This window comes from Peromyscus californicus, unplaced genomic scaffold (assembly GCF_007827085.1).
Source record: "Peromyscus californicus insignis strain IS unplaced genomic scaffold, ASM782708v3 Scaffold_8__1_contigs__length_139910024, whole genome shotgun sequence".
NCBI classification, from domain to species: domain Eukaryota; kingdom Metazoa; phylum Chordata; class Mammalia; order Rodentia; family Cricetidae; genus Peromyscus; species Peromyscus californicus.
The window spans coordinates 81260769-81270317 of record NW_026294606.1 but is presented as its reverse complement, the minus strand read 5'-3'; positions in this window follow the sequence as shown (position 1 = coordinate 81270317).

Here is a 9549-nt window from a genome sequence, read left to right as displayed (position 1 = left end):
ATGTTATTCTACTCACTACTGAGTCTCGCATCTTCAGAAGTTGTTCCTCTCTCTAATTGTGCCTGGGATTCTGACGACAACTCTGAATGCAAGTGAGCATAGCTTTCGTCTGGCGCTGCAAAATGAACTACATAAAGAGAGGTACTTAGTCTTCAATATAAAGGGAAATCCATGAAATATCAGGGTTCAAATTTCTAATAAGATGGCACGTGTACAATAGTAATCCCTCTTATTTTCATAAAATCCTAAGTTACCAGGTTGTGTCTGGCATGACTATGAGGAGAGTTTTTAATCAATGAATATTATAGAAATTGCCAACCTACTTCATAAATATTCTGTGGTACCAACTGCTGTGGGATGTTATGTATGTCAAATGTGTTGCTGATTGGTCAATAAATAAATCACTGATTGGCCAGTGGCTAGGCAGGAAGTATAGGCAGGATAAGGAGGAGAATAAAGCTGGGAATTGGAAGGCTGAGTCAGAGAGACACTGCCAGCCGCCACGATGAGAAACAGCATGTGAAGATGCTGGTAAGCCACGAGCCATGTGGCAAGGTATAGATTAATGGAAATGGATTAATTTAAGCTGTAAGAACAGTCAGCAAGAAGCCTGCCACAGCCATACAGTTTGTAAGCAATATAAGTCTCTGTGTTTACTTGGTCGGGTCTGAGCAGCTGTGGGACTGGCAGGTGAGAGAGATTTGTCCTGACTGTGGACCAAGCAGGAAAACTTTAGCAACAACCAACTGTGACATATTCTCTCTCCTAATTTCACCTATTACTCATGCCTTAGGTTACTATTTATTCCTAGACAAACTAAAGAAAATGAACATCCACAAGGCTACTCCCCACCACAGCATTATTTGAAACTGTAAAATGTTCAAAATCATATAAATCAAGCATAGGAGAGTGTCTAAATAAACCAGCACTTGTGCTAGTAACTGGTCTAGTATAGAAATCGCTTCACATGAGGTGGTACAAGGTGCTGAGTGTAGCTACAAAAGAACAGCAAAAAGCATTTATATAATGGACTTGGGAAGATTTATTAAAAGAATGTTAAGTAAAAAATAAAACAAAACAAAAACAAACAAAGAAAAAACCAAAAACACTAAAACAACAGCAACAGCAAAAACCAAAACCAAAATTCTGGCTCAGAGTTTATGGGAATGGCCAACCAATACTGGTCTAACATGAGGCCCAAGCCACAAGAGGAAGTCCGTGTCCAACCCTGCCTGGATGGCTAGGAACCAGAAGCTGGATGGCCTAGAGACCCAGGGTAGAACTAAATACAACTGGCAAAAAAAAAAAAAAAAAAAAGTCAATGCAGTGATTCCTAATGATTTTTGCTATACTCACAGAAGGGTGCCTAGCCCAATAGTCATTAGAGAGGCTTCCTGCAGCAGCTGATAGAAACAGATGCAGAGACCCACAGCCAAATATTAGGCAGAGCTCGGGCAACTCTACAGAATATGGGGAGAAAGGATTGTAGGAGCAAGAGGAGTAGAGGACACCATGAAAACAAGGCTCATAGAATCAACAAAGCAGGGCTCTTAGGGGTTCACAGAGACTGAAGGGCAATCATGGAGTCTGTATGTTTTGCTAGGTCCTGTACATATATATTGTGCATATATATTGTTTAGCTTGAGGGTTTTGTGGAACTCCTAACAGTGGGAGTGGGGTGTGTATCTGACTCTATACCTGCTCTTGGGACCCTTTCCCTCCTATTGGGCTGCCTTGTCTAACCTCCATATAAAGGTTTGTGCCTGGTCTTATTGCTTCTTGCTATGCCCCGTGTGGTTGATATTCCTGGGAGGACTGCTCTTTTCTGTGGGGAGGTGGAAGAGCAGTTGATCTAGGGGTGAGGGGAGATTGTTGGCGGGGGGGGGACTAGGAGGATTGGAGGGAGAAGAGGCTGTGGTCAGGATGTATTGCATGAGAGAAGAATAAATAAAAGGGGGGAAAACCTAAAACTATGGTGTCTAGTGTGATAACCTTTGGGCCGGAAGCCAAGCAGAGAACACTGGAGTTGGTACCTGAAAGGGCAGTGGGGACGTAAGGACTGTGGAAGGAAGGACAGTTCTCTTAGGGTACCTGGGTGACTGGGCACACTTCATTCAAAAAATAACATTGAATCAATGAGGACTATGGAGCACTAAACTGCAAATAAACTACGGAAGTGAAGCAAAACCCGTCACAAGCAACTAGGGAGTGAGTGCAGCCTGGACACCTGGCGATGTAGGTGATGAGAAAGAATCAGAGGCTGATGATGTTTAAGTGAGACTCTAGGATTAGCGTTAAACTGGGAGCACACTGGAATGTTGTGGATGTAGTTTGCTCACAGGAGGGATGAAAAAAATATTGAGAAGTTAGAGAGCAGCTGGTAGGCTGAATTGTGTTCTCCTTCCCAAATAAGTCGAACCCCTAACTGCCCAGGTCCTCAGAATATGAACTGAGTTAGAAACAGGGTACTTATAACGAAGTCATTCGAGAAGGCCCAGATCTAATATGTGCAATATCCTTACAAAAGGGGCTCTGTGGGCAAGGGGTGTGCATGCTGAGAAAAGTGCCGTGAGGATGAACACAGGTCATCGTGCTAGGCCTGCAAGGCAAGCGCAACCAAATATTGTCAGTAATCAGAGACTCAGCAGAGCTCAGGAAGAAGGAACACGGCTTGTCTTGCACAGCTAGCTTCGAGAACTCGGAGATACTGAATTTCCACTGCTCAAGCCATTCAGCTTGTGGTATTTTGTGATGGAGGCACAGGAATCCAACACTGACATTCCTAGTACCCACACACAGGCGCAGGTACACATGGGTCCCACAGGCCATTAGAATCTTTATTTCTGTGCCTCCTGCTAGTGAACACATATTAGTTTGAATACATAGCCAAGTGTATTGATACTTGCATCCACTCCCAAGCACTCAAGGGAACTGCTGCAGTTAGAGCATTTTTATGGGGCATGCAAAGACCATGATATATCTGATGGTGATTAGCACTATTGCTTATAAAAATATAAAACAATGGCAAGATCAATAGACATGCTAAAGCAAAGGGGAAACATTTCACAGGGTCCTCCATCTAGATGGAGTACTACAGGCAACCAATGACCGCTGGGAGAGAGGAAATTAGTCTCTCCCAAGGGTGAACTCCTTTTTTGGTTACCCAATACAAAGTGGTCAGCGCTGAAAGCATATATACCCAAGAAACATGGAATCAGCAGGTTACATTTACATATTTGTGCACACACATATGCATACAGTAATAATAATAAAAGTAATGGAGGCTATCAGTTGGAGAGTGGGTGGGGTGGGAGGCAGTTGGAGGAAGGAGACCTGAGAGGGGCGGGAGGGAGGAAAGGGAAGAGAGAAAGTGATGTAATTCTATTTTACTTAAAAATGTATAACAATAACTACATGGACGACAGCCTTAAAAAGGAAAGAAAGAAAAATAATGAAACCGAACCAAACCAAAAAACAGAAATCCAATAAAACCAAACCAAAAATAAAAGACAAGTTTATGAACTGGGAAAGAAGCATTCTATAAATACTCACACTGCTGACATACATGGGTTTGTCTTTGAGACTAATCCTCCATTTCATAACCCATCTGATCTGTGTGTGCACTGGCCCCGAACTCCACAGTGCTAAGGCTGTGAATGGTGCAGAAGCGACTGCCCATGCAACCACTGACAGCCTCATCTCCCTGCACAAGGGCAGAATCAGTTCGCCCTAGTGTGTGATGGGTGGCAACACACTACAGCATCCGCCCATGAAGCTACCCATGGTTGCCTGACTTCCTGCCAGCAAAGGATATGACCTAACCTGAAATTTCCTGTAACCAGGGAATACACAACCCACGCTACATTGAAGGCAGCCTCCTCTTGGCCCAGATGAGAGCCCAGACCAGCAAAGACCATTGCCCTGCTGAACCAGATGCAGCAATACAAGTAGGTCATGAGTATATGAGATGTGGAGACCTGGACTCCAGGCATAATCTGCATAAGCTGGAAAGGGGAACATGGTCTTTTCTGAGAGGAATCAGCTCCTAGGACTTTAGCCTATTCTGCTCTCACAGAGGCACAGGAGCCACAGGACATTTCAGGATTCTTTGACTGCTGGTGCATCCACATTCCCCAGGCAGAGAAATAGATGGCAGTGGTATATTGGATTACTAGCTACCGTCTTTCTTGGTATCCTAGCTGTCCTTCCTTGTCATCTATATTTGCCTGGGAGTCCCAGGTCTCAGCAACTTGTCTAAGCACTACTAGAAGTGATGGTAGAACTGAATCAGTCCACACTGTCTACTGAGGTTCCAGGCCTACTCTTCTGAGATCAGCAGAAAGAGGATCTCCTTGAGAGAAAAATACTGGCCTGTCCCTGTGCCTGTGTGGATCCCGTCTGTGAATATGCATGATGAAGCTGTCACGGACAGGAAGTTTAAAGGGCAACAATATTTTGTCTTCTTTTTTTTTTCCTCTAGAGAGCTTAGTGTACACTTAGTTCATAAATTTCTATAAAATAAGTGCTCAAATTGTAAGGAAAAAAAGAGCCAAGGGAAAGTCCTCTAATGGGTTTAATTTGAAATGACTTAAAGTTATTTATTATGATGATATTGCCCATGAACCTTTTCCTTTCTAGAAGTATTTCGTTTCCAAGACTGTGTTTGGGTTTTCAAGTCCGCATCTTCATGTTTGAATAGATGCTGTTATTTGTGTGAAGGTGATATCACTTACAAAAGGATACACAACGGGTTGACTAAATAGGAAACTTGGCTCATTTTGTAAACTCTGGATTCCAATTTCATAAGCACCATGTAGCAGCATGATCTCCCACAATCATGATATATATATATATATATATATATATATATATATATGTATGCCTTATTTTATATCTGTGATTTAAGATTGTGACAGTGAGCCACATAGCAACATGTTCCTACAAGTAGTGTTCAGCAAAAAATAAAATTTAAATATATGATTTGGTGCAAGGCAAAGAGAGAGAGAGAGAGAGAGAGAGAGAGAGAGAGAGAGAGAGAGAGAGAGAGAGAGAGGTGAGATAAATTCATAAGTGAGAAAAAAACCATTCATGCTTACAGAATGAAAATTCGAAGCATATACAAAAGCTTGCTTCAGTTGAAGGAGGTCATGGCAACTATGGCAAAACGGGGTATAGAAAGGAATGAGGCTTATTTAGTTCACTTTTTCCCCATAGAGGTTTGGCAGGATCAAAACCAAAACGAACATCTAGAAGTGACCCTCCTAAAGAAAAAAAGCCCTCGTCAAGTAATCCACCAGGATGACTCAGCCCCTTGCTGTCGCAAGACTGTGGCGTGCACACTGTAGACAAAGTCTCAGAATCTTTTTGGTATATTTGTTTTTCCAGGGTGAGTCTGTCCCAGTTTTAGAAGCATTATAGTGCTGTTTAGAATCTGGACTCGGACTGTGGAAGAAAGAACAGAACAGAACATACAGCTCGGAGGAAGACACACAGCTCCTAAGGGAAGGACTGGACAGAGGCTATTGTGAAATTTTGGTTTCTTTCCTTCTGTCTGTCTGTCTGTCTGTCTCTCTCTCCTCCCCCCACCCCGCTCTGTGTGTGTGTGCACATTCACACATGTGTATGTGTATGCATGCACGTGGAAGGCCTAAGCTGCTGGGAATAGCTTTTGATTTTTCTTCTACCTCATTTATTGAGGCAAGGTGTCTCAGAGGGCTCACTGATATGGCTAGTCTTGCTAACCAGCTGGCTCTGGGGACCCTCTGTCTCCTACATCGAAGGCTGGAACAACAGGCAGGCAGTATGTTCACTCAGGCTTTATGTGAGTTCTGGGATCTGAACTCTGGTCCTCATACTTTCATGGTAAGTGCTTTAACCATTAAGCAATCTCCCTAGTCCCCAAACTCAGGGTTTCTAAGTGTGACTGTGCACATGTATTTGCTTGTATGTTTGAATATATATATGAATGTTCATGCACACGCATGCTTATGTATACTGAGGAGGGTGACTTCAGAATAAAATCCTACTTTCAGGCTTAACCATAGCCAATTACAAAGGCTGTTAGTGGCAAACGTTGTGGGGGAAATCTTCACCCCCACACTAGATTGGATGCATAGCTAGTCTCCTGCAGACATGGAAGGAGGTTCAGTCATGGACTACAGTCTATTTGGATGCACCCTGACTGCCTTGCAGGCCAGCGCACTCACCAGGAAGTGCCCTGGTGGGAAGAAGTGCCTTTGGCAGAAGCATTTATTGTTCAGGTGCCTCAGCATGGGCCAGTTTGTGGGGATGGCATTGCTGACGGGCATATGAATTAGCTTGACTTAATCACACTATACGATGGCACATACACCAAAATATCAGATTCTTTCCACAGAATATACACAATTACTTGCCAATCAAAAATATTTGAAAAGAAAACCCTTTCTCTATTCTGATTGGATGTTTTTCTTTCCTTGACCACCCTCCTTCTCCCTCCCAGCAGCACTCTGGGGCTGTAAAACAGGAGGGGTCATGTGTCTAGGGGCTCACCCCGCTAAGAGGGACTTCTTCCACCACAGCCAGAGTCGTTCTGTGAGGAAAAAGGAAACCCTGGTGGAGTGTGATCCTTTTTCAACTTTCACTTTCATTTATTCCAATGCAGGAAGGATGTGAGGAAATGCTTAATGGCTACTTCTAGTTAGGCCTATTTTTTTAACTGACCAACTTAAAAACTAACAGTTGTCTATGGCATTGTAGACAACAAGAGAGTTAGCAAATGAAGCCCTTCTAGGGAAACAAAATCCTCGAAGCTCCCACCAAACAAGTTGAGGGGGTGCCGAAATGTCTTGGGATCGTGCTCACATCCTAGTTAACACAGTGAGACACCAGGGGCTTAGTGGGGCACGCCTCCCCCATGCCCACATGTCCCATAAGTGCCAGCAGGGTGCTGAGATTCTCAGTTACCTCCTTTTGGTGTCAGCTTAGTGTCCTAGCTTCTGTGCTGGGACAATTTTAGAGAAATAATAGAGGGTGTGGCTGGTCCCTTCACTACACAAGGAGGGAGCAGGAAACAGCAAAAGGCGAGATTGTTGACCAGACTCAAAGATTTGGGTTTTTTTTTTTTTTTTGGTTTAATTGCTTTATGTTGATTATCAAGCTCAACCACACTTATCCTGGGGTCATGTCAATCAGTCTATGACAACTCAAATCTTTAGTTGATCAATTTGGGAGTGTGGAAAAGTGGCTACTCAGATAGCAAACATGGACCAGTGGAAAGAGCCAAACATAGCATTTGATCATCTGCTGGACACCACAGGCCCTCCACTACTGAACGCTTTATTAGTTGTGTGTTTTCTATGTGAATAGCCTAAGGAAAGAGATCTTGGTGCTACTGAACATCCTTGTGTGAATCTAGTAGATGGATGGCCTCTCCATAAACACCAAGGCCAGAGAGTGAGCCATGGGTTTTTTTTTTTTTGTTGTTGTTGTTGTTTTTGTGTGTGTGTGTGTGTGTGTGTGTGTGTGTGTGTGTGCGTGCACGCGCACATGTTTGTCAGAAGGTACTAATATTCATACTTGATGGCCTTAGAAGAAATGTAATTCCCCCAGTCTTCTCAGTAGGTCCTAAGACTTGTGGATTTTGCCTCTTTGATGAAGAAAGTAGTTAGTACTAGGGGTTCCTTAGGACAGATTCCTATTTCTAGTCAGACCTTTCACTTTTCATAATAGCGCATGACCAAGGCAGTAAACTAATCGCTATGATCTCATAGTTTCTACCATGAGAATGGGGGGAGATCAGGTAATTCTTCCTAATTTTGTTGTGAGGCAAACAAAAGTGAGCCATTACATTCTCTGCCATCAGTAACTCCCCTTCAGGCCACTAAAAATCCCCATTGTCTCGACCTTGGGACATCGAATATGTGCCCTGATAGAACTACCCACAGGAAAGGATCTCCCACATCCTGCACCCAGGCTACTGTCACATTAAAAACATCTTCACTGTTCAAGGAAGAAAGCAGGCATGATTTTCCATCATTGCTGAAAAAATGAAAGGCCACAGCTGTTTATCTACTGAGCGGTTACATCTAGCACAAGTACAAGATGTTAGACACCCGGACTATGGTTGATGAGGGCCCAGAGAGCATGAGTGCCACTACCGACAATAGGGTTACCTAACATGGCGACCGTGATAAGCACTGGAGGAAGTTTAGCATTCATCAACTGACATCCCAATCATACTAGTAGCTTTTCCAGTACAGATGGTCAGGATTGGTTAGTTCTGTGAATGGGGCGCTCAACACGTTACTTGAACCTTTCCATGGGGAACCCTGCTGTTGTAACTAGTGCACAGATTATAATCTGGAAAAATCCATGTGTGGGAAAGCACTGGCTTCCTACTTCTGTATTAAGAGAATCATCTAAACAGGCTTAGATAAGGGCACAGACCCCAAAAAGAATCACCTGTTGTCTTCCACACGTGACATGAAAGGTACTAGGAATTCCTGGTGTATGAAACTCCTGAGTGTGATCTCTAAGCATCCTGGCATCTCCTTTAGAAAAAGATGACTGTGTAGTTGACCCTCCCCACCTCTCAAGTAAAAGTAACAAGAGCAAGTGGTGGGATTGTACAGCTATTGCTGCAACCCCATTCCAGCCAGAGAGCTCAGAGAGTACCCGTCTCCCTACTTGCCATAAAGACCCCGCAACTCTGAGTAGGTCACAAACAACATGGTACCGTGGACCCTTCAGTTGACCATGCTGGTTGGCCCCTGCCTGGACCCCTGGGACTTGCATTTGCCCTTTTAGTGACATGTGAACCATCCATCTACTGACTGGAGCTTGTGGCAGGAAATTTGCCTTGGGGTAAGCCAGAGCTGCTGGAGTCGGCTGAAAACATTCATTGTTCATGAAACAGTGATTTGCCTGTTACTATTCTTGGTACTCATGGATCTTAGACTTGTTAAAAGAAATTGTAGTCAAACGCTGACTATGCTTTTGATTTTGAGTTAGGTTGACAGTGCTCAAATTTCATGTTTACAACATAGATTTTTCTATAAGGTATGCAATCACATATACATTTATGAATTAAACAAAAATTCTAATGAGTTTAATTTAAAATAATATAAGATAGTTGTAGTCATTATACTTACTAGTAAGTATTTCCCCTCCCAATGATCTTTGCTTCTTTAGCTGGATTTGGGAGCTTGACTGTACATTTTGATCTTCCAGTCTCATATTTCTATCTGCTACTTCACTGCTCACTATATTAGGAGAGAAATTTTAACACTTTTTAGAAAAAAAAACCAGATGTGCAAAGCATCCAGATTTCAAGTTGATATAAGCATGGTAATATTTTGTCATTTCATAAACTTAGAAAGACCATGATGCCAACGAAGACTTGCTGAAACTGCTAACCAGCTGTAATGTACATTAAAGTTTCATTGTTTTGTATTTCTAGTCATGTGATGTTTTATATCAGCCTCTGATTTCCTGAGATTATTTGTACGTTAGAGTAAGATCCAGTCATAGACCAACTGATAAAAACACACATTTTCCAGGTATTTTTTC